General features: G+C 39.6%; 1 protein-coding gene across 1 annotated transcript in view; it reads left to right on the plus strand.

The window, feature by feature from the left end:
* Positions 1-12,390, plus strand: part of LOC117402707 (GRB2-associated and regulator of MAPK protein 2-like) — a 68,399-nt gene that overhangs the window by 20,731 nt on the left and 35,278 nt on the right. The window lies entirely within an intron of this gene.

A 12,390-nucleotide genomic window follows, 5' to 3' on the forward strand; every position in this document is an offset into this window, starting at 1 on the left:
ACGTCTTTTGTTGCCAATTTTAATACACGCATCACTATACTGTACTCGAATTTAAGACGCAGGCTATTTTTGAGAAGCAAAAAATGGTTAATAAAATAAGTCTTAAATTCGAAGGACTACAGTTCTTCCTATACAGCATAAGTGGTGCGTGAGTCTTTCGTTTGGGGAGGCTATTACACACGTTTCCCCCTGCATTTATTGAACCCAACGATGTACAAGTAAGATGCACACACATTTTATATATATATATATATATATATATATATATATATATATATATATATATATATATATATAAATATAATTAAGACTTGAATTATTTTTTACTTTAGAATTGCTTTTTTTTCTATTACTCTGTTACTACTGAGTCTGAATACTAAGTTTCATTCATTGTGTTGAGTTTGAAAAGTAGTCAGACTGGCGGACACAAATAAAAGCTGTAAAGCGGATTCATTCTCCTGTGTCTTTTTGAGAACTTGTACTGTATAATAGTTTATAGCACAAAACAGACCTAGGAAACCACTCAGGGATGCTACATATATATATGACATTGTTTATTTTTTCCAACATAAGGCAGCCAAATAAATGAAGTTTAACTTTGCAATAGCTTGCACTTTAAAATATGTTATGCCTATTTAAGCAAATTAGAAAAACAGTAAGGATAACCTTTAAATCCATTAACCTGTTCTGAAGTCTTACAGTACCTACACCAGTTTCAAACACCATTTCCATCACCTCACAATTATTAATACTGTCTATTAAGCTTCTAAACATGCACTTACTAGCATACTTATAATAAAGGGGCATTCAACGTAATTCATAAGGTATATTTGCAAAAAAAATAACTGCACTCTTACCATAAACTTTCGACTGTCCATATGGGGCTCAGATCAGCGGGAAGAATGGACGTTAAACTTGCCAAGCTTTGTCTCCTCGAATGACATTGAAATGCCAACTAAATCTTGTATTTTGGACCTTGGTGATACTGCAACAGGACCGTCACAGCCTTGTTTACCTCTGTATCTGAAAACTGTCTTTGGTAAGCAAAACCATTCATTTTCATCAGAATATTAAAATATGTTTTCATATTTAGAATACAGTAAGCAGGCAGATGTGGTTTTCTGCTTTCCTTGCAGACACTTTTTCAGAAGTTCAAAATGGAGTGAAGGACTGGAAAAATCTAAAGAAAAAACTTCAGAAACATTCGTAATCTGGCACCACAAACAGTGTTCTGAAAGGTGGCATTTGTTCAGACAGTCAAAGGAAGTAGGTTCTGACTGTAGAGTCACAGATATCGTTAGACCTGCTTTGCGCGCTTGCGGGAAAAAAAAAATCGATCTTTTTTTGTGTTGGTCAGAACAATTTCTTGTGAGGATTTGGGCAATTTATTTCGGGAAGGCTTAGTCTTCCCAAGCCTCTTATACACGCCGCCTATGCAATACAATATATTAGTAAGACGTACTGTTTTGTTTCAACTGTAGTCTATTGGGAGCTTTAGTTTACTCACATTTGTGTTTAATATCAACAAAAGCTTTTCAGTTGATAACGATGTGATAGAGTGTTTTCCTTTCCTTCCTGAAGACAGTTCTGCTTTGAAAGAGGATATCACAGTCAGTATCAATAGGCTCATTTGTAGTTAAACGCAACCACTTTGTACAAGGATGCACCCTCATGAATGGGACAAATAAAGAGAGGAAGGCTGAAAAAACACGTGCTTACTAATGTTTTCTTATATATTGTGTGTGTGTGTTCATGTATGTGTGTCGCATTCAAGAGAGTGTAAAACATGAGAACAAGTCACATGATTGTGTCCTGTACTAATTTAGGACTGCTGTGCTGTATTGAGCTGTGTTCATTTGCTAATCAATAGGGTACAGTTAGAGGGTGAGGAGGACATGTGTGGTGATGAAAGCAGCACTGAAATCTGACAAACCATAACAAAATTCTGGATAAAAAAATGTTGTACCTATTGTGAAACAAAGTATGTTCACGAGCATGGTACCTTTTAACTGAAAGAGTTAACATAATGAACACTTGCTCTTGGGCTTCTATGATCAACCTAATGAAATCCCTAGTAAAACCAGTGTGCTGAGTATCTCACAGAATCTCAACGTGCATGAATTATACCAAGGAACCCAAGAGGCTTTCTGATTAGTGAGTGAACAATTAGTACTGTTTTAAAAGTGTTTCAGAATATAAGTAAAATATGTCTTTATATTTAACTGAACTGTTTGGTTTATAACTGAATGTTTACGTCTGTATAAACTACAATGAGGCAGCCTTATTATTTACACTTGTCTTGCAGCAAAGAAGTAAAGCTGAGGGAACATGAAGCCACTTTGTGGCTTGGAACTTGGTTTCAGGGGACTATGTTTCAGGCCACTGCCTGGCACACCAGGGGAGACTTGGAGTTTGATACAGCAAAGTTGCCTCAAACTAGGTCGCTCAGTCTCCTGGAACCAGGTTTCAAACCACTTTTCCTGAAAAAGTGATCTTGTGTTCTCTCAGCTTATTACTGCACATGCTTTCTGTTGTTAGTAATCACATCTTCAATTTCAGCTAGAAACCAACCTACAGCAAAATCAGTATCTGACAAAAAAAGGAATATAAAAATAAACTGTGAATGTTCTTGTGCGAAAACCAATGAAATGTGTCAAATAGTTTATAACAAATAGTGTTCCCTCCTGTACTACATACAGTACAAGGCTGTATTTTTATGTCGGGGTTCTGGTGACATGAATAAACAGGTTACAGTGTCACCAGAATGCCTTGATTAAATAATGTTATAATAATGTAATAATGCACTTTATTCCTCATACATACTGTAGGGTAGTTATTCACGTAAAATGTAACTACATCAGAAGTGTATGTTTGACATACTGCAATGTTAACCTTTTAACTCAGTAAAATTGCTCACAGGACTTAAAGCTTGCCTGCTAAAGAGGATAATGACATTGTGTGTTTCTGGAAATGAAAGTGCCTGTGCTGGGGAGCTCGAAGGCTCTTGAGCATACTTTGCAAATCTGTAGGCTTTCCCTGGTCAAAAGTAAAAATACATTCTTTAATCAAGCTAAGACATCCCTTTGAAACTCAGGGCTATTAAAATTACATCAGCATCTGTTGTATATCACAATAACTTTTGATATATTCTGTGCTGCAATTTATGTCTTGCGTACTAAAGTCAGTAGTTTGGCATTTGGATATCTTGTACAGTCCCCTAACTTTGTTAGCAATTCCTAGCTTTATTGGTAGAGTGTAGGCTTTGTAAAATGTGCAAGAATTATTGTTTTTGTAGTGAGGGGAGTTAAACACAGTATTCTATTTGATGTATTATTTCACAACTTGTCTTCTGTTGCTAAAATATTTTAGCAAGTCCCCTGCAATTGCAAATTACTATAACACAGATTAAAATTACATATGTAAAAAACTGGGACAGATTGTACAGTACACAACAGACGAGAAAGTCATAATGTTGTATCTTATCAATAAATATACATTATATTTATTTAAAAAAATTAATCTGGAAAAATGTATTTGTCTTTGAGTACCAATTAAAAAATCAAACTATGCAATACTTTTTTTGTTAACTGCTATAATTTCCATGTCATAATTTGTGAGCCTTAGAGCAGATGTTAGCGAGCTACCAGCCTCTGGAGGACAAAGACCAGCCTTGCGGATGCCTGCTCTCAGCTCACTGGGCGCCTGGCTAACAGGGTTCGCTGTAGCGCGATGAGGAGAAACATGCCCTGACGGTTTTGCCTCCCTAACCCACGGGAGGGCCAGAGCCAATGCGACACTCCTTTCGGAATCCCCAGCGAAGACCGGCGACTCTGCACAGCCAGGGCACAAACCTGAGCTTTTTGACTGTATGACTCACGCTGTACGACTCACGCTGTACGACTCACGCTGTATGACTCACGCTGTACGACTCACGCTGTACGACTCACGCTGTACGACTCACGCTGTATGACTCACGCTGTATGACTCACGCTGTATGACTCACGCTGTACGACTCACGCTGTACGACTCACGCTGTATGACTCACGCTGTACGACTCACGCTGTACGACTCACGCTGTATGACTAACCCTGCACACCATGCAATTGTGATTTACCAGGTCATGGATCCCTTGCCACAGTACCCCATGATGGATGCATTTAATATAAAAGAAAAAAAGGTAATGGTTAATGTGTACAACAGGGGAGGAGAGCAGGAGGCTGAAGGAAATGCAAATGTGGATGTCTGCAGCCGGCAAGAAGGGTTTATGTCCATAGTGTTTTTTTTTCTCTCTCATACTCCCTTTTCTTATAGCTACCTGAAAGTTTAAAACAAAAAAGAAATAAAGGACAGTCAGAAAAGTTATTCACTTTTTTGTTGAACTAGATTGTTTTGCATGCTTTGGATTACAACTCTATTGAATGCAATGCTACTACTGGTCTGGAGAAGGGATCTATGAACAGGTTTGGAAAATAAAAACCATTGTTATTGAAGAGTGAGTGTATGGCCCCCACGTCCTTTGATCCGGCCCTGCCCAAGGTCTTTTCTGAGAACAAAAATGTGCATGTGAGAGAGTCTTTGAAAGGCAGCCATGCACAGCTGCTCCCTGGGCTGTTTCTATGGGAGATGGAATAAATTTGTCTGTAGAACCACCCCAAGCAGCGTAAACTTAATAAAGAAAATGAACTTTTAATATTCATCTTTCTCTGCCCTGCCACCAAATGCTGGCAAAGACTCAAAAGAGGATCTCACGGAAACTTCTTGTTTACCATCTTGTTTACAGTATCCAATTAACTTTTGAGAATGTGCCTCTTTAATTTTATTCTAGTAACTGTGACTCAGAAAGCAAAATCACAAGAATGATATCCAAGCCCTTCAATGCAGTGGTTCTGCCTCACAAGCCACCATTCTAGCAGGAGTACTTCTGAAAGCTCTTCGGTATATGAAGCTCTTCATGACCGATTTATATAAAAAAAAAAAGTTGGCAGTAGTTAAGGAGAAGATATTTTTAAATGAGTTACATTTGCAGACAGGCAGAGAGATCACCAGGTGATTGAAATTGCAGATGTGCTTAGTACTGTTATTTTTAGAATTAAACAGGAGGATAAGGTAAACTGATACAGGTTTATTTACTGCATTTTTAACAAATAAACATTTGCAGTACTGTTCCTAGACAGCTCCCATTAACAACCACTTTGCACTTCCTGTGGTCTGAGCAAATCGCTTCTGTATTCTGACTCTTCTTGTAGGCAGGGTTCGCTATATACTTTGGCTTTAAAGAGAAAGTAGCGGGGTTCGGAAAAATATAGCGTTATATGTCCCCACATGTTGCTACAACTGTTTAAATAATGTACCTTTAATTTTTCTTTTCACTGTTAACATGCTGACAAGTTTTTACATTTATAAAGTCTGTTTCAAAGCACTTTTCAAAATGGCCACTCTAGTGCACTGATAGTGTAAGGATTATTGCCCACATTGTCAAACAGGTAACACAGCAATAACGATCCATGATGTGGTACGGAACTGAAAAGCCAGAGCACTTGTTATGTTTTTTTTTTTTTTTTTTAATCGATCTTCCTGCAGTGATTTAGAGGACAGATCTCAAACCCCAGTGCCCTAGATTGGCCATTTTGAAAAGAGCTTTGAAACAGACTTTAAAGTCATAAGATGGATTGAATCCTTTTCCAAAGAGCCACACAGGAGACAGGTATAAAATAATAAAGTCCACTGTATTGCTGGACCTGCATTTACACAGCCACAATATAACCTAATTCACTGGGAATATCAGAAAATACTATTAATATTCCCCAACACTTCTACAAAAGTCCCCAAAGAGGATACAATAGCAGGAGTAAATATAAATGTGCTGTCTCTCTGATCGACAACAACCACATGTGCTGAGTGTGTGGAGCAAAAGGTCAGCATCTCCCTAACCTGTCCCTTAAAGATATAGGGAATGTTACACCTGCAAGAATTGCACTTGGATAAATATTTTATTTATTTCTTAGCAGACAAGATATCACAATATTTTTACATACAATTACATTATTATTAGTATTTATTTATTTATTACACATTATTTTTTATATACAATTACCCACTTATACAGTTGGGTTTTTACTGGAGCAATCTAGGTACCTAGCTCAAGGGTACAGCAGCAGTGTCCCCCACCCTGGGACTGAACCCACAACCCTCTGGTCAGGAGTCCAGAGCCCCAACCACTACGCCACACTGCTGCCCCTATTTAATAGTTACAGACATGTTATTCTTCTGATACCGACATTGAAAATATTTGAATTGAGGCAAATTAATTTTCTCAGCATGAGTTTGTAATACGTATACAGTTTTACTGTCTTTTATGCAGGACAAATGAGTTCACCCTGCCACGCTGTAGAAAAAGCAACAACAACAAAAGGAGCTTTAAATGCTAACAAAGCATTCAATAAACATGAAGGTCATTTACCACAGGCCACATTACACCAATCCTGTTTCACTGTTACTCTGTTGAATTGAACTACATTTTCTATGGCAGTATCTCTGGTCAATAGTGACCAGTTTTCCAACCACAACTCATTTTTGCCATGGGAAACCTTTGCTGCATGCTGCGGAAACTTTGTGTAGCTTCTCTTTTTATAAGAAAAAAAACATCCACTTTGAGGCTAAAATGATGCGCCTTTTAAGGTGTTTTTGTTTAAAACTGATTACATTTAATTACGCTATTATTTTTGACTAGGTTTTCGGTAAAGGAAAAATCAAAGACACATTTTCTGTTTAAAATCAGTAAACTATATAACAGTCATACTAGAGGAGGTATGACTATTCCCAATCCCTACTGGTATTATTTATCTTATCAATTTAGGCCTTTTACAGATTGGTTTGTAAAATCAAGAAATCCCCCAGCTTAGGTTAAAAATATTGCCTCCACCAATAGTTTTAAAAGACTTATTGTTACATGGCCTACCACCCGCTCTAAAGAATAAATTTATCTTTACATTTGCACTCAAAATTTTTAAGAGATCAGCCCGACTTTTAAAATAATTTATTTCAGTTTGGGACTCTGGAATAACCCAAACATTTTGTATAAAAATAAATCTTTATTTAACCTCACTTGGATTAATGCACAAGTCAATATAAGGTGGGCGATTTGTTTGAAGAAAATGCGTCCTCTTCTTTGAGATCTCTAAAGGATAGATGCCATATTCCAATTGGAGAAACTACAATTTACAACGATATCAAAAAATCTTTAGCCAACCTAATCCCTCCACTTCGCTGTCCTAGTCTGGCTAAAATGTTTTTTATTAAATCTGTTGAATTTCCATGGTTTGTATCCAAGTTATATAAATTATTTAAAGAGAATTTGTCATACAGTAATACTAGTTTAAAGTCAGAGAGATAGGAACAACAATAATTGCATCATCTTGGAACAATATCAATAACAATATTGCATTTTCTTCACCCAATGCCAAATTAAGATCCATTCAGTATAAAATTGTAAATCGAATTCAGGATACTCCTCTAGATTATAATAATTATTAAAATGCAGTTTGAAACAGGATGACAGATGCTGGAGATGTGACTCTGGTAAAAGACATATTTTACATATGTTATGGAGTTGTAGTAAGCTACATCATTACTGGACCACAATATTTAGGCATATTTCTAATAGTTTACAAATACAATATCCCCTGCAACCCTTTAGTTGCAATCTTAGAAGACATATCTACTCTCCAAGTTAGTAAACTACAGTCTAAATTACTACTTACTCTACTCCTCATAAAAAAAAAAAGATTATACTAACTTCCTGGAAAGATACTGAACCCCCAGTTTTAGCACTTTGGAAGAACTCTGTACTGGATGTTATTCACTTGGAAGGAGTGAGCTGTGCTTTTTTAGATAAGGAATAAAGCGTCCTCTTATTTTATGGATATGGTTTTTAACTAAATTATATCAATATACTGTACCTATATGTATGCAGTAAGGCCCGACAGGCTGTCCGTATACGTCGAATATACGGACGCCTCGGGACGTTGTGAGGCACAAAATGAAGTTGAGTGCCTCCAGCCCCTCAGAAGTCTGTAGATTCAATGTAAACGGACGCCCTGAAGGGCCTTATTGCATTTACAACCCAGGTCAAACAGTGGATTTGATGACTAATTCAAGATCTGCAGTTGGCAAAGACATGGAACTCCAGGTTTGTCTCTGTGGCTGGAGCAAGGCGACATCGGTCAGGGGTTTGAAGATTCATCAAGGGAAAATGAAATGTTTGAGGGAGAAGGGACAAGGGCCTCGCATTGGTCAGAACTTCTTACGAAGTCAGTCAAGTCAGTCGAATGAAATCCAGCGACAGGAAGCAAACCACAGTTCGCAGGATATCAGCACCCCTGTCATAGACGTGAGGAGGACTTGCATGGATACAGTTAGTGATGAACCTAATGATCCTTGTGAACCCGGTCAGACAAACCAGCATAAGAGAGAAAAGAATCTCAACGGACACAAGCCTGGAGTTAAATGGCCAAGAGCTTGTGAGAAAACTGTGTGGGACACAGTAAACACAGATCTCTGCTTTGCGTTGGAAAGGTTAAGTGCAACAGTTGAACGGAAGCTGGATAAATTTGGGGACATCATCTACGCAAATGGAAGCAAGAGGTTTGGAGTTGAAAAAAGGAAGGAAAAAGTAGAGGCTGTGTGGTCCAGTGATTAAAGAAAAGGGCTTGTAACCAGGAGCTCCCCAGTTCAAATCCCACCTCAGCCACTGATTCATTGTGTGATCCTAAGCAAGTCACTTAACCTCCTTGTGCTCCGTCTTTCATAATTGTAAGTGACTCTGCAGCTGATGCATAGTTCACACACCCTAGTCTCTGTAAGTCGCCTTGGATAAAGGCGTCTGCTAAATAAACAAATAATAATAATACAAACTATTCTCGGAAAGTCTAGGCAGCAGGAGATTGAATGCTTAGTTAGAGAAAGGAGGAAGCAATGGAGAAGAGCAGAACAAAGTCAGAAGGGACTCAAATTCTTACAAAGGGTCATAAAAGATAAGCTTGCAACATTGCACAGAGCTGAATGCCTACGTAAACGCTACAAAAATGTGTGTGTGAGAACTAACTTTTATAAAGACCCATTCAAAGTTGTAAAGAAGTTATTCACCAGTGAGAAGAATGGCACGAAGTTTGAGCGAGAGATATTTGGAGGAAACACATACAGATTCAAAAAGGCAGGAGCCTATGTCAATTCCTTCAGACATCCCACCTATCAATCCACCAGAATACCAAATGGAGGACTGTGCACCTAAGTGGAAAGAAGTAGAGTGAGCTGTGAAAAAAGCAAGGGCTTCATCATCACCAGGGCCTAATGGAGTTCCATACAGAGTGTACAAGAGTGCTTCAGGAGCTCTACGAATCCTGTGGAAAATGATGAAAGTGGCATGGGAAAAACAGGTTGTACCAAGAGCATGGCGCCGAGCAGGTGGAGTCTTTATACCTAAAGAAAAAGATTCTACAAGCATCAGGCAGTTTCGCCCTATGTCCCTATTAAACATAGAAGGCAAGATTTTCTTCAGCATTATTGCTCAGAGATTGACAACTTACCTATTAAAGAACTGCTTCATTGACACTTCAGTACAAAAAGCAGCTATTCCAGGTTTCCCAGGATGCTTAGAACACATCAATGTGATCTGGCAACAAATTCAATCAGCTACAAAGGAGAGGAAAGAGCTCCATGTGACATTCCTAGATTTGGCTAATGCATATGGTTCAGTCCCACATAAACTTCTTTGGGCAGCATTTGATTTTTTCAGTGTACTGATGACAATAACAAATTTAGTGAAAGCCTACTTTGGAGATTTGCAATTTAGTTTTTCAACTTCAGAATTCAGCACTACATGGCAATGCCTAGAAGTTGGAATAATGGCAGGATGCACCATTTCTCCACTGGCTTGGCTTCTGGAATGCGACTACCATCAATTCGAGCATACATGGATGACATGACAACCATGACTACAACAGTAGCCTGCACTAATCCGTTATTGGGCAAATTAACCAATAACATTGAATGGGCAGGAATGCAATTCAAGCCTACTAAATCAAGGAGCATCTTTAAAAGTCTTGGGAGATGGTACGATGGGGATCTAAATGACACAGTTCGTGTGGGAGAAGTTAGACAACAAGCAGTGGAAGGGTTGAAGAGCATAGACAGCAGCGCTTTACCAGGCAAACTAAAACTCTGGTGCTTTCAGTTTGGTCTACTGCCGAGGTTGCTGTGGCCACTTTACAGGTGTCTTTGACAACAGTAGAGAAGCTGGAAGCTTTAATCAGTTCATACATCAGGAAATGGTTGGGAGTTCCACGCTGCCTCAGCAGTGGGAATTTATGGTAAAGGAATACTGCAGCTACCAGTCTCTGCCTGGAAATGACATTAGTAGTCACGCGACAAATGCGTAAGGGAGGCAGCACCTGTGTTGAAAACTTGAAGAAAGTGGGCGGCAAAGAAAGCTGTGGAGGATGCAAAGGCTGCCCTTCGAGGGCAAGTTCAGCATGGAAGAGGGGGTCTTGGTCTCAGTTCAGCTCCTCCTACATGGCACAAGGCAGCCCCAGCTCAACGGAGGAAGCTGGTAGTCAACGAGGTGCAAAAGCAGGAGGAGAGGATGAGGTGCGTAAAGGCCGTTTCCCAGGCCAAGCAGGGAGAATGGATGGGATGGGAGAGTGTGGAACAATGCAAGATTGGCTGGCAAGACCTATGGTCAATGGAACAGAGCAGGATCAGTTTCCTCATCAGGTCAATATATGATGTTCTCCCATCACCACAGAACCTAAACCTCTGGGTAGTAGAGGATCCCTTTGTGTTCATCACCTGCAACATTAAGGCACATTTTGACAGGATGTAAGGTGGCTCTTAGCCAAAGACGGTTTACTTGGCACCATGACCAGGTGCTGCGATGTTTGGCCTTAGCATTGGAAGACAAGCGTAACATGACCAATAAGTTGCCACCAGTTCCATCAAAACATTACACACAAAAGACAACATTCCTCCGCCCAGGAGAGCAACCACCAAGAAAAGGTCTTAAAACCAATCCTCGTCCAGGACAAGTAGAAGCTGCTAGAGACTGGAAAATGCTGGCAGATGTTGGTCAACGGCTTATTTTTCCCCCTGAGATTGCCACCACTAACCTTCGACCAGATATTGTCTTGTGGTCTGGATCAGCACGCCGTGTTCACATGGTAGAGTTAACAGTGCCATAGGAGGATGCTGTAGATGAGGCGTATGAGAAGAAGAAACTGCGGTATACTCAACTAGCCTCTGAAGCAGAACAGCGAGGATGGAGAGTCCGGGTTTACCCAGAGGAGGTGGGTTGTCGAGGATTTGTGGCACACTCTACAACCTGGTTTCTCAGAGATGTCGGATTCAGTGGCCAAGAGTTGCGTTGCACAGTGAAGAACTTATCTGAAGCAGCAGAGAGGAGCAGCAACTGGCTGTGGTTGAGACGGAAAGATTCTGGCTGGGGATCTCAAGCACAGTAGAAAGAAAGAAATGCTGATGTACGGGTAAGTAAGCTGGGCTGAGTTGAGTGGGGGACGGAGGGGGGTGATGCTGGGACGCCAGAATCACCGTCGAGCCCTCTTGAGGTGTCGTGGGCTAGTCGACGAAACACCGAGGATGGAAGGTGCCCACTTGAAGACCCCAGAGATGTAATCTAGTTAGCTCAATCCAGACGGTTGTCATGCTAATGCGCTGGGGAGACCTCACTGTGGTTGATCCCCGGAGCCAGCATCGCAGCCGTTGTGTGTGCTGATGCACCAGGGAGGCAAGTAAGCTGATCCCTGGAGCCAGCATTACACTTCAGCCATCAACACCAGACAGAAGGATATCTACATCATCATATGGAAGGAAACGCAAATGGATAGAGACACAGATGGATCACAGTAATTAACTGTAAAGCTACGACTTAGTTGGTGCTTATCTTGGCGAGAGCAGAGTTCAAATCAGCATGAAGTTTTAACATCTTCTCGTGTAATGGAAATCCCTTGTTGCAACTTATTTAATACCAGGAGCATATCAGAGTTAAAAATGTGTCTATTGACTGTGACATTTGTGAAACATTGTGATATACTTTACGCATGCAGGCAGATTAACTGAAAAATGTATTGTTATTAGATCATATATTAAAAAACAATAAAATATTAATTATAAAAAATAAAAAAATAAAAAAAGACACATTTTCTGTGCAACTCAACTCCTTTCCCAAATTTTCACAAGGTTATTATTTTTTTATTTATTTATTTTTTCCAATTTCAACAGGGTAGAGTTAAAGTTTATGACAATGCCAATTTTTTTTTTTGCATTTGGTGCTTAATACCTGCAGTCTTGCATGCCCAGTCCTGTGCTGTCGTTGACTAA

The sequence above is a fragment of the Acipenser ruthenus genome, chromosome 5, assembly GCF_902713425.1.
Source record: "Acipenser ruthenus chromosome 5, fAciRut3.2 maternal haplotype, whole genome shotgun sequence".
NCBI lineage: Eukaryota > Metazoa > Chordata > Actinopteri > Acipenseriformes > Acipenseridae > Acipenser > Acipenser ruthenus.